Source organism: Heloderma suspectum, chromosome 4 (assembly GCF_057233095.1).
Source record: "Heloderma suspectum isolate Gila_16-S chromosome 4, 16-S_ref, whole genome shotgun sequence".
Lineage (NCBI taxonomy): Eukaryota > Metazoa > Chordata > Lepidosauria > Squamata > Helodermatidae > Heloderma > Heloderma suspectum.
The window spans coordinates 286875292-286896558 of NC_139461.1; the positions used below are offsets into that span (position 1 = coordinate 286875292).

The window sequence follows — 21267 nt, forward strand, 5'->3', positions numbered from 1 at the left end:
TTTTCTCCCCCGACACAAAACACGAAACCACCAGAGTTAGCAGAAATTCCCTATCCATCATGGCTTTGCATTACATGAGAACAGGACCTAAGAATGCAATCCTGTGCACGTTTAGAGAGAAAAAAGTCCTACCACTCCCAGCATCCCTCCAGCAGCCATGCTGGCTGGGGTATGCTGGGAACTGTAGGACTTTTTCTGCCTAAACATGCATAGAATTGCTCCTTAAGAATTATAATTAGTGAATTCCTTTGCTTCTTTAGTGATCTTATGTATGTTCTTCTTTTTGTTCCCTTGATTTTGTTTGTTTCAAAATAAACTAACATTTCATGACAAATAAGGAAAAGAAGAAAGAAGACAATTCGGACACTAAAACAATATTTATAGACCCAATTTTAACGCATCTTTAACACATGCACCTTTCATTGGATTGTAGCCTTGAGTTTTTACACCATTTCATGGTGTATGCAAGTGTTGCCAGAGAACATGCACAGGTGAGGCCAGAGCACTATCCTGCCCTACCGAAATAATCAGAACAAAATGGTGCCTCAGTGGCTCTTGGAAACCACATTCTAAGACAGGGATGGGGAATCTGCCGCCTCCCAGATGTGGATCCATCTACAATTCCCATCATCAATGGGATAAAACTATTAATGGCTACTTGTCATCATGGCTGGAGTCCCATCAGTTGGCTGGGGCTGATGGCACTCCAGCTCCCATCAGCCCCAGCCAGCATGGCCAATGGCCAGGGATAAGAACAAAAGAAGACCCAAAGCCTTTCTAGTTGCCTATGGGAAGCACACAAGTCGGACATGATACCCTCCTGCTCATGTTCCCCAGCAACTGCCTCAGAGCTAATACATAGCCATCACAACTAGTAGCCATTGATAGCCTTATCCCATTTTTGATGGGAATTTTAGTTCAACAGCACCTGGAGAGCCACCACCCCTGCTTTAAGATATGATCTTTGAATGAATTAGGGATGTCAACCCAGTATTTAAAAATTTTAGTTGATGAATCCTCTGCCATGGAATGGATTCATCAGTTCATTAATCAATTAAATACCATATCACCCAAACTTCAACATAGGTGCCTGGCAAGTTTCCACTTATAACCTGGACACCCTGAGCAACCCCTTAAGGATCTCTTGCCACCTTAAGAGTGCCACCTTCCTTCTTTTAAACTTCCCCTTCCCTGTAATGTGGGGTTTAGGCTGTAGACATGGGGTGATTGACACACCAGACACCAAGTTTAACCACAGCAGTTTACCAGTAGATTTAAAGCCAACAAATTACAACCAAAGGTAATTACACAATAGAGTGGAGTGAAACAAAAGGCATTAACAGAACATCAAATTTGCAAAACACAAGTTCCTTTACCCTAGCTGTCCTTAGACTTTTCTAGGCTGCTTCTTCCTGCTGTCTCTTCAGACTCTGCCCTCACATCACGCTCTGGCTGACTCAGCTCTTAATCTGCTTGCAGCCTGGTCTTTCTCGTTCTTACTGGCTCGCCTCCCTCTCTTTATATACCCTCCTCCCTCAAAACTGAAAGCGCTGCTTCAAACCAGAAGAAATGAATCTTAAAGGGGAATTGAAACAGAAACTTAACCAGAGAAATGAAACTACTCCTCTCAGGGTTGCCCCCTCCCAACAGAAAACTCCAGGCCTCTGAGCCTGACCTTTTTTCCCTTTGCCTCTGTAGGCCTCAAACCTTCACAGTGCCTTTTTGAGAAACTCAAGGAAGTGTGTTTACAATTTAATAAACAAGACTTACCAGTCATGGAGCCTCTGTAGAACAAGCCTGCACAACTTCTGTCCCATCCAGACAAATGAAGTTGATCTAGTTTCCATCCAACACCATTGGAGAGAAAGATCTACAATGTGTTATTACTGGTGATAACTCAGCATAGTGTTTCCTTTGGGCATCTCTGCCACTTGATTTATAATACTTCCGATATTTCCCCAAATAAGAGCCCTGATTTTACAGGAGCAATTCCTCTAACACCTGCAAACTGCATTTACCGAGGAATGAAGGGGCAATTACTCCAGATAACAGGAAAAATCGTTATGGGGTCTGATGTGGAACAGCATGGGTTCTTTTTTCTCCAATAGCACTGGAAGGAAACTAGATTAGCTGGGCAGGAAGGAAAGCGAACAGGTTGGGAGACATGCTGGATAGATAAATCAACTGTGGTTGCTATCACTGAGTATGTAACTTTTAAACCCTATAGCAGCCTTTACGTGCAAAAAAATATTGGGTTAGGTCCAGACTGGTCATTCTATGAAAGGAAGGGCTCCTTTGGTACATGGAAGGCGCCAGGTTCTTCTGTCACCTCTTACGGTGGTCTGGATGGCTACCCAGCCAACACACACCCCAAAGCAGCGGGAAGGAAGAATCGCAAAGATCACCTCCACATCCCCTTTCACCAGTACAAGCAGAACTCTGCTATGCACTAATCTGGATCCAACCCATTTAAATTAGGGATTTGATTATTAACCATATTCCTTTAGTTTCACCAGCAAGAGTTCATTTTTAAATTACTTGCAAGTGTGAATTCCAAAAGCAGGTTTGACCAGGTTTGAAAGTCAAGAAGTCAAAATGCTGAAAAACAATCCAAGTTTTAAATGTGCACAAAGCTTTTGTTTCAGCTCTAATAGTTTGTAAACTGAGGTTTTAGAATGTTCTGAGCTGTTCTGCTATTTTTATATGTGTCACATTGGAGGTCCATGGTGGGTGGAGAAACACCATATAAATTTTCATAAACCAATATATTTTTTTAGTGGACCAACTGGAAGAGATGTGAAGAAACCAGAAATTCTTGCAGATGGATTTCAGAAATTATCTCAAGAATCACTGGACCAATGAAGATGGGAAGAGTCCTACGCAGTGGAGGCTGGTGGCTCCAATGTCAGTGGGGAGGTGAATCTGCTCCGGGTTTCAGTCAGAACCAGTCAGAACTCTAAAGGAGCTATCCGAGGTATTTCACGCCCTCAGTGGACCCCCTCCCTCAGTGAGTGGACCATATAGGTGCTTTGTCCCACTGACATTGGAGCCAGTAGCATCCACTACCGTCCACCATCACTGAGTGTCTCTTTAAGGAACCCCAGGGCTCCCGAGAACACAGCTTCAACACGACCAGAGTAAAGAGCAGAGGAAGTACATGGCACACCCTCCCCCTTGGAATACTCAGCCACGCTGCGGTCTCATGCTGCCTTCCAGAACTCTGGTGAGGAGTCTTTTATTGGTTGCACCTGGCTGTTATTAACTCTTCAATCAAAAAGGGATCACCAAGCCAGATATAACTAATTTAGAGGGAGGGTTTTTTCTTTTTTACACAGCATTCTCTCTCTCCTTGAAAGCCTGTTTAGGCCAGCTTTAAGAGTGAGCAGGAATTCCTCTAAACAGGAAATGATTGTTTCTCCCCACAATTTTCTGATGAGTTATGATAATGACGATGAGCCAGTTACTAATGTGAATGTTCTATCAGTTTCTTGGAAAACAAACTGCAAAAGAGACCAATTGATTGTTTTCTTCCCCCAAATAGGACCAATCAGAGAAGTATTACAGAGAAGCCACCCTGGATCAGTGCATGTGAAAATAACTATACTCTTTCTCAATCCTTCTCCAAGAAAGTATTTGTCCTAGAATCTACAGCAGGGATGGGGGATGTGTGGCCTTCCAGTTGTTGTTGGACTGCAACTCCCAGCAGCCCTAGCCAGCATCACCAGTGTTGAAGGATGATGGGAGCTGTAGTCTAAAACATCTGGAGGGCCATACTTTGCCCATCTAAACCTAGAGAGATTATTGGTGGTGCATGGAGGAAAATGACAAGTTAAGAGCTTACAGGACTTTTAAAAGATTTTGAGAAGCCAGGCTGTTCATCGGAGTTCCTCCCCACTCCAACTTTTTTCGCTTTTCAGGGTGTAGTTTGTCAATCAGCTTTTCAACATGAGACATTTATTGTGGGCACATGATTCCTTACTCACAGTTGTTTACAGGTTCTTTAGACAACTTCGTGATCCTCCAGTTTCACTTCTGTTATTTCAGAGCACTTTTCTGTTTTTTTTTAGAATGGGGAAAATGGGGTACTTTCGTGAACTTTCATAGGTTCTCAGGGTGGCTTGTTTGCAAAAATTCATGGGTTCGCAGGGTGGATTGTTTGCAAAAATTCATGGGTTCTCAGGGTGGCTTGTTTGCAAAAATGGGGTACTTTCGCATACTTTCATGGGTTCTCAGGGTGGCTTGTTAGCAAAAATTAAGCCACCCTGCACCAATATCCTACTACCCTTATACAAATCTGTGACCACACTTGGAATATTAAGTACGTTTCTGGTCACGGCACCTAAAAAAGGAAATTGTACAGCTGGAAAAGGTGCATAAAAAGGCATCCAAAATGATCAAGGGGCTGTAGCAAAAACCCCTGATGAGAAAAGGTTACATTGGCTGGGACTGCTTAGCTTAGAAAAAAGGCGAATAAAGGGAGACATGACAGAGGTGTACAAAATTTTGCATGGTGTAGAGAAAGTGGATAAGGAGACATTTTTCTCCCTCTCTCATAATATTAGAACCCCGGGTCAAGCCATGAAGCTGAATGGTGGGAGACTTAGGACAGCTAAAAGGAAGTACTTCTTCACACAGAGGATGGTTAAAGTATGAAATTTGCTAACACGGGATGTTGTAATGACCACCAATATGGATGGTGGGATGAGTCAAATTCATGGAGGATAAGGCAATTAGGGATGTAAGAACTCACCCTAGCTCGGTTTCTTCGGGCACTTGCCAAAGCAACACCCCCGCTCACACACCCCCGGACCCTGCTCAGGCTGCCCACGAACTCGGCAAGTTCCTCAGGCTCACCGCGATCCCATTTGGTGAGCGCTGGCCATTTTCAAGCCTTTGATTGCTACATAAAACAGGAAGTTAAAAACGTGCATATTTAAATATGCACAGTTTGGAGCTGGGAAAGCTAAATAAGCGCAATATTAGAGGTAATCCCTCTAATATTGCGCTTATTTACCTCTAATATTGCGCTTATTTAGCTTTCCCAACTCCAAGCTGCACATGTTTAAATATGCGCATGTTTGTAACTTCCTGTTTTACGTAGCAATCAAAGGCGTGAAAATGGCAGGATCGGGATCACGGTGAGTCCTGGAGAGCACGAGCGGGGGGCGAACAAGAACAGCGTCTTGGCGGGCGCAGTCTAGGAGTTGTGGGTCGTGGGCAGGGGGAGCCCGACAAATTCCCGGACCCAGTCGGGCACCCGCGACATCCCTAAAGGCAATCAGTGGCTATTACTAGTCATGATGGCTATATATTACCTCCAGTACCGGAGACAGTATACCTCTGTATACTCATTGCTGGGGATCATGAGCAGAAGGGTGCCATTGTGCTCATGTCCTACTTGTGGGCTTTCCACAGGCAGCTGGTTGGCCACTGTGTGAACAGAATGCTGGACTAGGTAGGCCTTTTGTCTGATACAGCATTGCTCTTCTTATGTTCTTATGAATGGGCCACATGATCTTTGAGTCTTTTGCCCCCCTACCAGTCTGTATTTTTAACATAGCATAAAGAACCATGTGAAAGTTCTGTGGAAAGAACTTTGAGGATAATTTCACAGTGTGATGCGACCATGAACTAAGGGCGGCTGGGATGGGGGTGGAGAGTGAGGAAGCCTTAGCTGCATGCAAAAGCTATAGGAAGAAAGCAAAGCATTTTCAGAGATTAGATTCTTCCCATTCCGCTGATCCAGAGGAATTCTTTTAAATGCTCATTTATAAGGACCATACGCAACCACATTCCTCCATGTGTAGATGTTTGCAGATGCCTGCTGAAATATGCTTGCCTTTAAGAAGGTTCCAAAGGAGGGCTGGGTTTAAGAAACTACAATCCTAGTTGAGTCAAGAGATAATCAGAAGAAAAACTGGCATGCTAAACTGGGAAGCTTTAAGGATGCAGATCTTGCTCTCAGACTTTAGAATCAATAATTTGCAACATACATTGATAATTTTGCACCATCCATATTTGTTTTTTTTAATATTATGTTTTATATTGTATTTTTAAGATTTTAATTTTTTGTAAATTGCCCAGAGAGCTTTAGCTATTTGGCAGTATAGATATGATGATAATGATACCCTAAAAGGAACATTTGGTTTTAGGAGCTTAAAACCTTTGCAAGAAAATAAACAACCTATATTTATAGTAGATTCTGCTTGTTCTCTGATAAGAACTCTTCAAAATGTTTAGGAACAAGTGGTACCAGAAACAAAATGTTGGCGTGTGGAGTGCTTAGGGGTGCTATAATTGTACTCCTGTCCTACTTGTCGGTTTCCCATTGGGGCATCTGGTTGGCCACTATGTGAATGGAAGCCTGGACTAGAGATGCCTTTGGTCTGATCCAGCATGGCTCTCCTTATGTTCTCCTTCAAATGCCTCCCTGAGTTCATTTTCCAGGTCAAAATCACCCTGAATGTTTTGCTCAGGGGAGTGATATGTCCCCAGTACTAAATTACTATTGGGGCCTGGAATTGTCACCCACACAGCAATTCTCTGGGGGGTCTAGTTTGTTCGACACTATGCCTTCTAGTGTACGGGCTTCATGATTCTGCTACCTTTAACCCTCTGCGGTAATATCTCTCCCCCCATACAATAACAAAATCGGGATGGGGCTAGCATTGTTGATGGAAGATAGCCTTACCACAGTGGGGAATAACCAGTTCGGGTTTTTTAATCAGTTGAGGAGAGGCAATTAGTGCTAAACACAACATATATCTAAGATACCACCTCCTCCCATATAGACCGCCCCAGATCTTTACATTCTGAGGAGGAACCCTTGTTTGACATACTATGGCCTACTGATACTCACTGGTCATAGTGCAGAAGAGGGTCTTCTCTGTTGTGGCACCCACCATGTAGAATGTTCTCCCCCTCAAGATCAGGTGGGCTTCTAGTGAAGAGGGTTTTTGCTGACAACTAAACGTTTTTATTTTGCACTTCGTGGTTTTAATTTTTGTGAACTGCCCAGAGAGCTTCAGCTATTGGGTGGTATAGAAATGTAATAAACAAACAAAGTGGTGAATTTTCCCGACACCTAGCATTGCCAGCTACCCTTGGATATTTTAATGAGATGTTTTATTGTTGTATTACTATTATATTGATTGGTTTTATTGTATTTTATTATTATACTTTCTGAACTGCTTTGGGACTTTTTTAAAAAATGAAAAACACAATTAAAAAATGTCTGGACTAAACTATTAAAAAAAAATGCATACCTGCCCTCTGAAAAACAGGGAGGGTGGGTGAGAAAATGACATGGTTTTTTCAACCCTTGTATATTCAAAATGGTGGCGGTAGAGGAAGCACTGACTATGCTGTGCACTGATGTTACATCCACCTTCTGATATGTGCCATGAAACCAACCAGGGCTGACATCAAGGGTAGGTATGGTTGGGCACCTGCTGAGGGCTCACATCCCAGCAGGGGCCCACTGACAAGAGCCTTCTGGAGTTGCTCCTCCTCTTCCCCATGGCAACCTGCTTGTTCTTCTGCCTTTCACTCAGGCCCAGATAACAGAGGTGGTGAGGAGGATGAGGAGGAGCAAATGCCCCTGCCTACTTGCTCACTGGCTCTCTGCCAGTCAAGCAAGTGGCAGCACTGATGTGAAAGAGGCAGAGGAGCAATAGCAGCTGATGATCATGGTGGTGAGAAGCTAGACTCACTGAGGGAGGAGACCCATAGAGGGTGTCTTGCCCAAGGGACCTCCAAAACCTGGAGCTGCCCTGACACCAGTGCAGCTGCTTTTCTTCTTCTGAAGGTCTAGCAATAGTGCCAGAAGTTAGTAACGCTATCAGCCATTTACCAGCAACTCTGGCTCGAAGAATGGTCTCTGTTAAACAGTGATTGCCGTGCAACGGGAGATCTTGCTGAGCTTTGCCATTAGGCCATATCAGACACGTCCAGCCTGCACAGAGAATGGCAATGCTTGGAAAGGCCTCAAAGTTCAGAAACCAGAGAAGGCCTCAGTCAAAATATAGCACTGCTTCATCTGATCCCAGAATTCTCTACCCCATCCTACATTGGATGTGTGTGTAAGTAACAGTGCAATTCTATACCTGTGTACCCAGAAGTCAACCCACTGAGTTCAGTTGTACTCACTCCCAGTAAGTGGGTATAGAGTTGCAATTGTATGTACCATGACGGACCATCCATCACAGCATTACCCGTGCCAGGCTTCCTCTAGCCAAGGCAGGAGGTGGGAGGCATCTTTTTCCTTTTCCCTCCCATTGGAGACAATGGAGACAAGGCTAAGTGTCCTACTTTACAGGGTCAGTCCTTGATTTGAAGGCATACTCTATTTGAAGGACTGTCTGGTCCAAGTCTGGTTTACAGATAAAGAACCATATGAAGGGAGGGCAACAACCTTGTTTTCCCATCAACAATTAGCACCTGGACAGCAGACTGAACAGCTACACAGGTCACCTGGTCACAGTCTTCCCCGCTATCATGAATATATTGTATGGTCTATTTAAGTTACAGTTATTATTTCTACATTTGCATCTATTTGTTGTTGTTGTTCAGTCGTTAAGTCATGTCTGACTCTTCGTGACCCCATGGACCATAGCATGCTAGGCCTTCCTGTCCTCTGCTCTCTCCCAGAGTGTGCTCAAGTTCATTTTGCATCTATACATATCAATAAACATATGCAAATTTCATACAAATAAACGGCCTATTTTGTCCTCTTGTTTGGTGGTGCATGTTCCCTTTTTGGAGCTGTATAAGCGGCCACCCTAATGGGGGGCTGGCAAGTGTTGGGCATTTTATTAAGGTTTGTTGGGGAAACGAGGGCACTTTCAATCCTGTGGATCCGTGTTGCCCCAGCATGTTCAGATTTCCCCCTCAACACTGGCAAGACACTGCTGATGGAACAAAAATGCTAGTGGAGCTTTCTGCTAGTATACCAGGGGGTGGTGAAGACCCTTGGTAACGTGCATGTCATTTCAGCGCCATATAGCTGCTACGGTGTACCAAATGGGTCAAATTTAGCTATTTTAAAACATTATTATTTACTTTTTTTCCAACTGTGGCCCACAGGCTGAAAACGGCTGGACCTCCCATAGTTGCCCATCCTTGTAGTAGATAAAATCCAGTGTAAGATAGGAGGTAAATCCAAGAGAGCAGGTAAACTCCAAGATAAACTCCATCCCATTTTAGTCCAAGGTAAATTGATTTCATTCCAAGTTAAATCCATGCCATTTTACACCAAGGTAAATCTTCAAGGTATATCCATGCTATATTCAGGCCAGCAAAAACAAATAAATCTGGACGTCATTCAGAAACTAGTCAGTCCCAAACTGCATGTCAGAGCACATTAATAATCTGCAAGAGACCGTCAAATGTGCCATGAGAAATAAATTCACTGAATAATTAAAAGCTTCTGTACCCACCCAAGAGGAGGCTACTTGCTGTGTCTTGGCATGAATCACTGTTTTGGTTTTACCTTCTTTCCAATCAGCCTCCACTGGAGGGAGGTAATTTTGCTGTGTCTCTACATGGGGTATAATTTGGATCAATCAATCACTCCCAATGCAGGGATTTAGCAGAATTCAACCACCTGTGGAAGAGATTGTCCTCTGTGGGCCAAATTAGACAAGATACCAGTGACAATGAGCAACTGTGTGGGTGGCTTTTAAAAAGTAAATTGCAAGCATGAGGGCCCAATCCAGATCAGAATGCTGGCATGGCCCTTTGCCAGCTGCTGTGGTCCCAATCTGTATCAGAGGCCCTACACCTGTAATTTGCATGGTGGGGGTGGGGGGAAGCTCCCATTTGTTCCTGTCTCCACATGTGTCTGCCCGTACTTTAAAATCCTCATCAGAGACCCTCCTCTGGGCTTCCCCACCATCTGATATGCAGCAGGTGACTGCCAGGAAAAGGGTGATGCCCCAACTTTGAAATGGTCTCCTGGCGGCTACTCTGATGTTTTTCTGGTGCCATTTTCACAGGCTTTTAAAGGATTTTTTTTAACGTTCAGACTTTTGTTGATCGGTGGGTCTTTGGATGCTGATTCTACAGTGCTACTGTTTTTAGCTTATTTAAATGTATAAGTTATTTTACGGTGTTTTTAAAATTTTATAAGCACCATACTGAATATATATTTGAAGGGCAGGGTATAAATCTAAATAATAAATAAGCACAAACACAGGAGATATGCTCATCTAAGTTCAAGCAATTCTCACTCTTTCAGAGGCTAAAATAAATATTTTCGGGTGTGAGATTTTTGGCCTCCAGTTTTAATTTGGAAAAAAGTGCTTCAGCTATCAGAAGTTCATTAAAAGCTGCCACACACCCCCAAACACAACTCTTCCCTTCCCTGCTCTCTCTTATCCCAGTCAAAATATTCTAAATTCTACAAAACCCCAAATATTGCAATAAAAATGTGCACGTTCAGCCAGTTTGGACAATCGTGCTTTGTTTGATCATTTTGTTTCAAATACATAGTTTAAGTCTCCTTGGTACATTATTTGGACGGCATTTTGGTGCAGCAGACTAAGAGAAGTGGGCATATACTCTTTCTATATATATATCCATGGGGTTACCACAAAGATTTACAACCCAGTCTAGAGCCCTGTCTGAGCACTGCAGCTTTGAAGGTGCGTGCACACTATTTCGATTTGGAACATCCCACCACCACTACTAAATAGGAGCCAAGTAAAAATGGAATAACCTTGCCAACCAGCATGTAAGCAGCACTTCCCACACCCTCTGCATGTGGGATCGGGCCCATCTATGAGGACATCCTCACCCACTCCCAGCTCCGTGATTGCAATGCCTTTGAATGGTCCCTTGAGTTTTGCAATGCGCTTAGTAGGTCGGTAAGATTTCCCATACAGCTGCTTTATTCCATGCTAGATAAGATAAAATTGCACAGAAGAAAGGGTTTTGGAGCCCCTGACTCACTGGGAAAGCTTTGCTAAGGTCTTGAGTACAGAGGGACTTGTAAAAATATACTTAGTCCACTTGATTGGCTTGTTCACCCCAATATAGTTTTCCATCTTCTCATCTGGGAGATGTCTTTATCAGGAAACAAGGTCGCCCCAATCATGAGTGAAGGATGGAGGGGATTCAAATGCATCTACCTATGTGTGCAATGTTTGTCTTTGGCTTCCTAGGTTAAATTTGGACTCTTCTGGAATCAAGGATGATACTAATGCAATGGAGGTAGATTTCACATTCTGTGTCCCACTTTGTTCAGTGTAACTTGGAGGGCTTCAGCTCGGACACTGGAGATTCACACTTCCCCCCACTTCCCACAACAATATTACGCGATGTGTACAATTCAAGAACCTATCTCATATTATGAGGATAAATATGGATAGACCCCATATATATCACCTCCTGAGTTCCTTGGAGGAGGAAGAGAAACATATATCGTTAGAGAAAGCCTGTGAAGTACGTTGGGCTGAGAAAAAGTTACTAGCTCAAGGTTCCACAATAAGCTGCATGCCTGGGGAACATTTGAACTCAGGTCTCCTTAGGTCAAGGCCCTCACTTTATCTGCTGTACCACACTGGCTCTCTTAAGCATCATGTCTAACAATGTGCACCACATTGGCTCTCTTAAACATCATGTCTAGGTGGATATTTGAATTTGAAATTTCTGGGATTTTTAAAATCTTGATTGTCAAAATGTAATGTTGTCGAATCAGGGAATTCAAAACCCTTAAAAGCATAATTATTTTGAAACATCAAACATTTACTTATAGTATTCATTAAGGTGCCACAAGACTCATTGCTGTTTTTGTCGCAACATAGATGAACACAGCTATTCCTCAGGAAATCCAACAATTGCACTCTGAATATGAAAGCACATTGTTTTGAATCTTCATAGTTTGATATCTAGATTTCAAGTGACTTCAAGTTGTTGCTTAGTTTCAAATGCCAGATTTAAACTGAGTTCCAAATTTTCACATTTAAATATTTTCTTGCTTTAAAAAAAATTGGAACCAATCCTTTCTCTGAGGGCTGCTTCCACATTGCACTTTGTAGTCACAGGGTAGTCATTCATCACGTCAGTACACACACTGGAAAAATACTTGTTAGAATAACTGATGCAGAAACATAAACATGCTGAAATGCATCCAAAGTTTCATTTTTACAGATCATGGGTTTATGAGAATGGGAGGGTAGAGCAAGATGTATGTAATAACAAGGTGTTTCCTTAGACATACAGACATGAGATTTCTTCTCCTATGTGTGAAAAATGTACGTGGGCCATGGTCCTAATGTAGGGGTGAATAATGTATGGTCCTCCAGATGTTGTTGGACTTCAACTCTCATCAGCCCTAGCCAGCTTAGCCAATACTGAGGGATTATGGGAGTTGCAGTCCAACAATATATGGTGGGCAACAAATACCCCATCCCTGTCCTAATGGGAATATAGTGTTACATTTAGACTGGAGAGACTTGCGTTCAATCTTCAGGGCAAAGACGAAAGGCATATGATGCAACAACTGTTCTGAAGCTATGCTAGATCAGGTCAGGGCCTGGATCATACCATGTCTGAGAATTCTTTGTACTCCCACTTGGGTTCCATGGGAGAAGGACAGGATCTAAATGTAATTAGTAAATAAGTAAATAAATACATCTCAGGGCTGACTGATGCAACCATTTTTTATAGCTGTCATGTGATTGGTTGGTTGTGTGAAATGGTCGACAGAAATGGAACTTCCCTTTCGCAAGAACCCAGGCATCTCTCAGCTGATGAACTTATTGCCTGATTCCTATCTTCCAAACAGTTGCATATGAATTGGTTCTTAGATCAGCAATGGGCTCACTCAGTTGCCTTAGGTGAATCACATTATCTCAGCCTATGATCCCCACCTGTTTGATGGGAGATAAGCTTCCTGATAACCTCCCTGTTGCATGTGGGTAGTGCCATCTTGCTACATAAGCACTGGAACTCAGAGAATGAGTCTGATATATATATATATATATATATATATATATACACATACACACACACATATACATACATACACACACACACACACACACACACACATATACATATGATATAATATAATGAGGTGGTAGAATCACAAGGGAGCAGAGTGGATTGCACCATTGCATTCAGCATTTTTGAACACTCCATCGGGCAAAATCTTTGGAAATAGCTAACTAATTCAACAGGGAGAAAGTTCCTGGCCCATCCCACTCTGTGTTGTGCTAGTTTCTATTTTCAGGGAGGTCTTATTTATTCTTTTAACATAGGGGAGTATCCAAAAATGTGATCCTCTCCCTACAGTCTGAAGTGGTACAGTCTGTTATGTCTACCACCTGAAGTGGTACAGATCGTTCTATCACCAGGACATTTCTGCGATTGGACCAAGCCAGACATGCTATAAGCCTATGTCTCTATGGAAGTTAGGATTGGCCACAGGTCTGCTTCATCCTGCTTCTCCTGTCTGTGGCTCCCATTTTTCCTTCCTCCATTGTCTGCTCTTTACCCTCAACCATGAATGATTTCCCTGGTCAGGACCTCAGTTTTAGCCAACTTGACTACAGTAATCCCCAAAGAAACCAGTGCCAGCTAAACTCTGTTGATCAAACCCACGCAGATGACAATGGGCTTTTCTACACAAGGCATTTATCATGCACTCATCATTCCCTACTCACGATTGTTTACAAGTTCTTTAGATGACATCATGACCCTTCAGTTTCACTTCTGTGTCTAACCAGCACTTTTGGAGAGGTTTTTAGAGCAGGGAAAATGTGGCATTTAATTGTGAAAGCCAAAGAAAGCACTATTTCCTCTTGGGTATTTGTGCTATTCCACTAAACCACAGTGCCACCTAGAGGTTACATAGTGGAAAAGCAGGAAAGGAAATGCACCTCGTGTGGCACTCGGATCTCAATTCTGCGACGAAACCGAAAGTAGATACAGCCGATTAACAGCCTCATGTAGAAAAGCTCAATGTTAGAAGGAAACCAGAGTGGGCTGATGCCCATCCCTCAATACTCCTCCTTGCCCAACCCAGAGATGCAAGAGTACCATTTCACTAACGGCTTGCAGAAAACTCTCAACCCACTCCCTGCACAATGCTTTTCATAGAGATCACTCTCAACCCAGCCAATACCCTTGAGCCCACACTAGAGAGGTTAACAGCCAGGATCCAGACTTCAGTTCATTTTGTTCAGCGTGGGCTGCAGGTCTTCGAGTTAAGAATATATGAAAATACACTCTGGCACCTTCACTGCCAGGCTTCCCTTCAGCACAGAAGCTTTCCAGACAACAGTATCAACCACACCTGTCTAAACAACTGTTTGCATAACTAGCTGCACAATGTCATGGCCCCACAAGCTGGACGGGGTTGGGTATCCTTGCCGCAGGGGGAAATTGGGGTTCCGTGTGAGGGTCATCTCTTTTCTGTCCTTTAAAACAGGGGCACAGAACGTCATGGCCAGGGGCCAAATCCAGCCTGCCTGGGATTCACCAGATGGCCACGCTTCTTCTTCTGGTCCCACCCTCTTTCCTCCCCGCTCCCTGTCATGTTCCCCAGTCTTGACCAGTCCTCTGGCTCCGAAAAGGACTTAGAGGTAGAGGAGACTCCCCCCATTATTCCAGTCCCTGCTAGGCCAGGGCCTCCCAGACCAGAGGATGTGCCTCTACCTGACTCCTCTGGTGCAGAGGACACTCCCCCATTACAACCTTCTCCACCCTTACCCCATAGGAGCCAGCGGCTACAAATCAGGCAGTAGCCCTTTAAGAAACAAACTACTCCTCTGAGGGGTGGCGTTAACTGCAGCTCTTGAGCTGCTGGCCTTTATAAGGCTTCAGAGAGCGGGCTTTGTCTGTCGCTGAGTTAATAGCTGTCCTTGCTTGAATCTCAGCTAACTGGGAGCTAGCCAAGGTCCAGGAAAACCCTGCCTGGTCTAACGTGCCAGGCTGCTCAGCACCCTTAAACTGGCCTGGCCTGGCCTCGACTGGACCTGACTTGCCAGGTTCTTGCCTGTACATACCTTGCTGGTTTTAGCCCCTCTGGGTGCCTTGAACCAAGCTGGACAGGGCAGTCCCAATTGTTTGGTGGTTTCCTGGCTTGTAGTGTTCCCCCCTTCTAAAAGGCTGAAATGCCTCTCCCAAGGCTTTGCTACTGGCAGGAAGAGCTTTATGCTAAAATATGCTGGTGTTGTTGGCACTACCCCTTTTGCCCCACCCACCAGTAGAATCCCCCCCCCCCAGAGAGTTTATCCAAAATGGACTTCAGCCCTTAGGCTGAAAGAAATTCAACACCCCTGCTTTAAAAAACAACTAGGGGTTGGCATAAAGGGGGCAGGCCTGACATGCATGCCTAGCATCCTACGGTAGCTGCTGAGGCCCCAGGGCCCACCAGCGCAGATGTCTGTCCCCAAGCTGCACAGCTGGGTCTGCAAGCAGCCATTTTAATTTCCCACAATACCCTTGAGTGGCACTATGTAGCATCAGGCACCCGAAGGCGTTGTGGTAAATTGCAACAGTGGCTCCTAGCTGCCCTTGCTGTGCTGCCTGTGGCATGTAAGGCTGAAGGACTCCCTGACCTGGGGGAGGGGGGACACCAAAGAGCACTTTGCTCAGGCCCCTCTCAACCCTGGAGCCAGCCCTGAAAGAGAGAAGGGCCCAGGCCAGAACTTAAAAAAAAAAAAAAAAAGATTCCCAAGATAGTGGGGCGATATTGTGAGGACTAGGGCAGCCTTGCTAGTGTTCTGTGGGTGGGAGAAGCCTTTAAACGTTTTTCAAATCCCATTTATTGTTCACGTTTTGAAAAGCCACATTAGCACTCTCACTGGAGTGCTGCAGCAAAGAGGATTCCATCTTTGAGAAAGGAAAACACACACACACTTTTTAAGCAAACTTCAAAATGGCACAGATAGCGAGGGTGGCCAGCAGGTACGGTGGCCACTTACACATCCCCCCCAAAACTGCCAATGCATCATCACCCCAAAAGAGGACACTAATATGAATAACATTCACATGTGTAAATTTATATGTTTAGGAACAAATTTAGAAATAATAATTATAATTTAAGTAGAAATACAATATATCTCACCATAGTGGAGAAAAATGACTAAGGGCTTTTCCACATGAGGCTAAAATCCCACAGCTTTACTGAGGCTCCTGCTTCCAGATTCCTTGCGGGATTAAGATTGCCTCCTTCACATGTGGTTTTTTCCAGGGGTTTTCTTTTGGGGCAAGTTATATATGCAGCCATTATGCAACCACTAGATGGTGCTGTGGTATATCTGATATAGCGGGATTCTGGAAATTCACTGGAAATTTATCGCGCTTCAAAGTGCGATAAAATCTCTTATTGCATTTTCTCCGTTGAGAGTAATGCCAATAATGGCCAGAAGGCATGGGAGAGGCCCTGGAGGTTGACGATGTCATGTAAAGAACCCACAAAAAACTGTGAGTGACCAATCAGGAGCGCACAATAAAAGCCTCTTGTAGAACTGCCCTTAGTTATCTTCATGCCTGAACAGTCTACTGTCCAGGTGCTATGCACTGATGGGCAATTTCAAGGCCCCTGCCTGCTCTCTGTCTTTATGCTTCTTTAAACCAGATTTGGACTGGACGCCTCTTGAAACCAAGGACACTTTCACATAAAGGACTGTCCTCTGCCAGCTCTCCAAAATAGAGGACTGTTGTCCGGTGATAGGGTTGCCACTTAGGTATCGCAAAGAAAGGGGAAATGCATCAGCCCCAAAGAGGACAACATGCCTCTCAGCTGTGGGGTGGGGGGTGGGCAGCGGGATGGGAGGGATAAGCTATGCTCCATTTTGTTTGTTTTTAAATTGCTGTATGAACTTTTATTTGTCCCACAGTAGTAGTAGTAGTAATAATGGAAACCATCACATACCTTTCAGTCTCCAGACGTGGCAGGACATAGGGCACCTGCAGCTTCTCCTGCCCATCCCGTCCCAGTCCTGCTGTTGCCCACCCCACTCCCTGACTTGCTTTGTGGCAAATGCCTGGAGCCCTGACCAGTTGCAGCAGGCTGGGGCAGGGATGGATGACATGGCCAGGGAGCGGACAGGCAGGAGTGGCCACAGCTGCCTTCCTTCTTCCTGCTTCGTGAGACTGTTCTTTGGCTTTGCTGAATATGGCAACCGTACAGGTGATGAACCAGTACCAAAAAAAGGGTGCAACCTTAGCCATGATTTCCCACAGAATGTAATTACCTCCTGCCTGACGCCCCCCACCCCCCCCACATCTTTGTCCCAGAGGTTTACTAAAATGTAAACCTGAGCATCCTTCAAAATCCTTTGCCCTTCTCTTTGGCTCCAATTTCCATATGTAGAGTTGAGATGGCAGCACACTATTTAAAAAAGAATAAGGTCCCCCCTAGTGCCAATAACGTTGTCACTATTAAGAACATACAACCACTATCCACCAGGGGTGGGCAACGTGGTGCTCTCCATGTTTTGGACTACAACTCCCATCAGCCCCAGCCAGCATGGCCAATGGCTGGGGTTATGGGAGTTGTTGTCCAGCACATCTGGAGGGCACCAGGTTGCCCATTCTTGCTATACAGGGGCTGGGAAACTGGGGCCCTGCAGATGTTGTTAGACTCCAGTTTGTATCAGTTCTAGCCAGCATGGCTGATGGTCAGGAATGATGGGAGTTGTAGTCCAGCAGCCTCTGCACGGCCACAGGTTCCTCACCCTTGCTATAAAACTATGAAGGGCCCTGTTGAATTGTGCCTATCTAGTCTAGCATCCTGTTTCCACCAGTGATCAGTCCACAAGCAGAGAAAGAAGGGAATTGCTCTGCACCATTCTCTGCAGCCCAGCACCTGGGATCCAGAGAGAACTTACTGCCTCTGAACATGGAGGTTCCATCAAGCTATATAGGTCTATGATAGACCTATCCTTCGAAAATGTGTCGAATCCCGTTTTATGTCTCTGGGGTGTCCTGCTGCCCATCCCAAGCCTCTCTTCCAGGATGGGCTACCAATCCAAACACCTAAGCAACACATTTCAAAGAGGAAAGCAAAGTGCAGCTCTTGCCATGAGAAGGAGCCTGCTTCGCCCCCACCGCACACATCCCGAGAGCACAAACAAGGTGGATTTCTCAGGACATAAGGAGCATTGAGTTCCATCCGAACTTGCCTTCTCTCCCTCGTTTTCCCTGCCTGCCCACCCACCCCTTCCCCCCCAATCCCTTCACATGAGCTTTTGATAAAGCAGCTCTGTCAAACAAGGGCTGAATAAATCACGATGTGTTACCAAGAAACATTACAGCTTTTAAAACAACCACCATGGCATTCTACCCCACAGACCGATGAGCCGGGGGATGCCAGATCCCTGACGCTCCGCAGCCACGCTGGAGCCAGCGCACATCTGGAGTGCAGTAAACGTACCCAGAAGCAAGAAAGCAGCTCTGTCAGGGTCAGGAGTACAGAGAGCGGCTGCTGACACCAGGCGCCACCCCAAAACCCACATGCATTTCCTTATGTAAACACATGTGGGCCAAGAGGCATCCACAGCCACCTTTCTCCAAAGCAAGCCCCATAAAACCGCCAGCAAAGTGAGGAACAATGTCACTATTATTGTTTTAGAGGAATTCCTCCAAAAGCAGGAAAGCAAAGCTGGGCTGCTTACAAGAGTGTCTTTTTGAAAAGGAAAGGAAAGGAAAGGAAAGGAAAGGAAAGGAAAGGAAAGGAAAGGAAAGGAAAGGAAAGGAAAGGAAAGGCAGACACAAAGACAAAAAAAGGAAGGAAGGAAGAAAGGAAGGAAGGGCAATTGACTCCAAAGATAAGCAAAAGGCATCACTTTCTTGGTGTGTTGCAGTGGTCTTAAAACAGATTTAAGGCACAGTCCTAAGCAGAAAAAAAGTCCTACAACTCCCAGCATTCCCCATCCACCCATGGCTGGCTGGGGAATGCTGGGAGTTGTACGCCTTTTTTCTGTCTAAACTTGCATAGGATTATACCCTTAATCTGTCCCGTTTCACATATTTCAAGAGGATAGGAATAGGGCTTTGCCTTGTCCTCTGCACTATCAGGATGGCAAACTACCTGTTCTCTATTTAGCTCTCTCATAGAGGTGTACCGGTACATTTTGAAGACAGACACTCATCATGACAGTCTCTACAGCCACACCCATGAGGAGAGTTCAAAAATACAGGCAGCTGTCTTGATCCATCCATCTCTCTCTCTTTCTCTCTCTCTCAGTTTGCGTATTTATATATGTGTTTTATAAAGCTAATGAGTTTAATTGCCCATTCAACATCAAGCCACCCCAAAATACTTTGCATTACAACCGGGGTAACTCACACCAAGCTACTGTTAAAGATCCGGGCCCGGTTCACAGGTAACTGACAAGTAATGAGAAGCCACCATGGAGGAATTTCCCTGCAGGGGGTCTTGTTGCGGAAGGGGCTGCCATTTTGAATATTTGGGGCGCACGCAGTAGCCTGCCATTATGTGTAAAACCGGCAAGGGCAGGTTGTTGGGGTAGCTGACAAGCTACCCACAACCCTAACACAGCCCATGGGTTCTGGGTGGCTTGTCAAGCACCCCAACAACCCACCTTCGCCAGGCTTGCATGCAATAGGGTGGCAGGGGCTTGGATCGCCAACCTGGCATCTATGGGTCCACAACCCATTGTGGCTAGTAAGCCACGTGGGCTGCTATGATTGTGTGAAGCAGGTCATAAAGAGAAAGCTGACATCAGCTGCCCTTTGGGAAAGAAGAGGGAGTAAGGGAAACAGGAGTAGGCAAAGGGAACCTCAGGGCCTGCTCCAGTTGGACTGCCCCTCCCATGGGAGATGAGAGGCAAAGCAGGGCCATTCTACCAGCCCTGCTAAAAATCTACTTAATTCCCCCCTTCCTTTCCTTTCCTTTCCTTTTCCCCATCCCCTTTTCCTTGTATGTCATATCATGTCAGTTTGCAAGCCTGCAGGCAGGGATTGTCATGTTTTACTGACTGATTGTAAGTCACTCCTTTTTTCTGCTGGAGGAGCGGGATGAAAAGACTTTAAGGGCGCAATCCTATCCGGATGCCCGAACTCGGAGGCTGACAGGCATCCTATGCAGAGCAGGGGGAGCGTAGAGGCGATCTTTGCTTCCACACTTCTCCCACTCTGCATTTTTGCTAGATGGGTATTTTAGCTAGGGCTCTGCGGAGGGGGAGGGAAGGAGGCTGTGGCTAGCTCATATCCCTGCTCTGCAGTCCCTCCCCTCCCTGCCCCCAGAACCACCCCCTCCTCTCCAAGGTCACTTTTGCGACCTCAGAGAAGCAACCTGCGTGGTTTCTCTCCAGTCCGGCTGCGAGGCAGGCGGGGAGCTCAGACTCCTGCATCCAAGGTCAGAGTGCTGTCTCCAGCCTCAGATCCAGGAATCTGAACTATCCTATGGCCCCCCAGATTGCTCTCTAAATAAATAAAATAATACAACAGGGTTAGCGCATAGCAATATGTTGTTGCTGAGCAAATCCATTTCCCCCCAGCTACTGTGGGGGATTTCAGCTAAACTCAGAGGGCACAGGGAACCCTGAGGGGTGTGGCAGATGACATCATCAACCCTGCTAATAAAAAAATCCTGGCACTTCAACCCTGTGGGTCCTGCATCCACTACACCGCTGCTCTTTCACCTTTTACTCTACCTCCATGCACGGGCATTGTTTGGCAGCTCCTCACTTCCTTGAGTGGCAGGAAATTCTAAGGTGGCCTTACAGTCAGTTTCATTGTGAGGCGAGACTGAGCATTCATTCCCCAGCAGTAACCATATGTTTAAAAGCAGCCTTTCCCAACATTGGGTCCCCAGATGTTGTTAGACTACGAGCTTTTCTACGCAAGGCTTTTACTGAGCGCTCGTGATTCCTTACGGTTGCTTACGGGTTCTTTAGACGATGACTTGATCCTCCAGTTTTGCTTCTGTTTTTTAAGAGCACTTTCCTAGGTTTTCTGTAGGGTGCGTAAAATGGGTATTATTTCTAAAAGTGCTGTTTTTACTTGGGTATTTGTGCTATTGCACTATAGCACAGTGCCCCCTAGAGGTTATACAGCAGAAAAGCAGGAAAGGAAAAGCTCTTTGTGTAGGGCTTGGAGCTCAGTTCTGCAACAAAACCGAAAGAAGATACAGCAATTAGCAGCCTGATGTAGAAAACCTCTACAACTCTCATCATCCCTTACCATTGCCCATGCTGGCTGGATATATTGGGAGTGGGAATCCATCAACATCTGGGGACCCAATATTGGGAAAGGCTGGTTTAGAGCCACCAGCTGGCTGCAAAACTC

General features: G+C 45.2%; 1 protein-coding gene across 12 annotated transcripts in view; it reads right to left on the minus strand.

Annotated features, from left to right (window-relative positions):
• The window catches only part of LOC146348837 (uncharacterized), a 30910-nt gene extending 29386 nt beyond the window's left edge, over nucleotides 1–1524 (minus strand). For 8 of the 12 annotated variants that reach the window (XR_014790723.1, XR_014790722.1, XR_014790724.1 and 5 more), the window contains exon 1: nucleotides 1377–1477. The gene's annotated coding sequence lies outside the window, so the exon portion shown is untranslated. Of the gene's footprint in view, nucleotides 1–1376 lie in introns of all 12 variants that reach the window. The other 4 variants (XR_014790730.1, XR_014790726.1, XR_014790727.1 and 1 more) reach the window with 2 other exon arrangements.
• Nucleotides 1525–21267: the final 19743 nt, after the last annotated feature.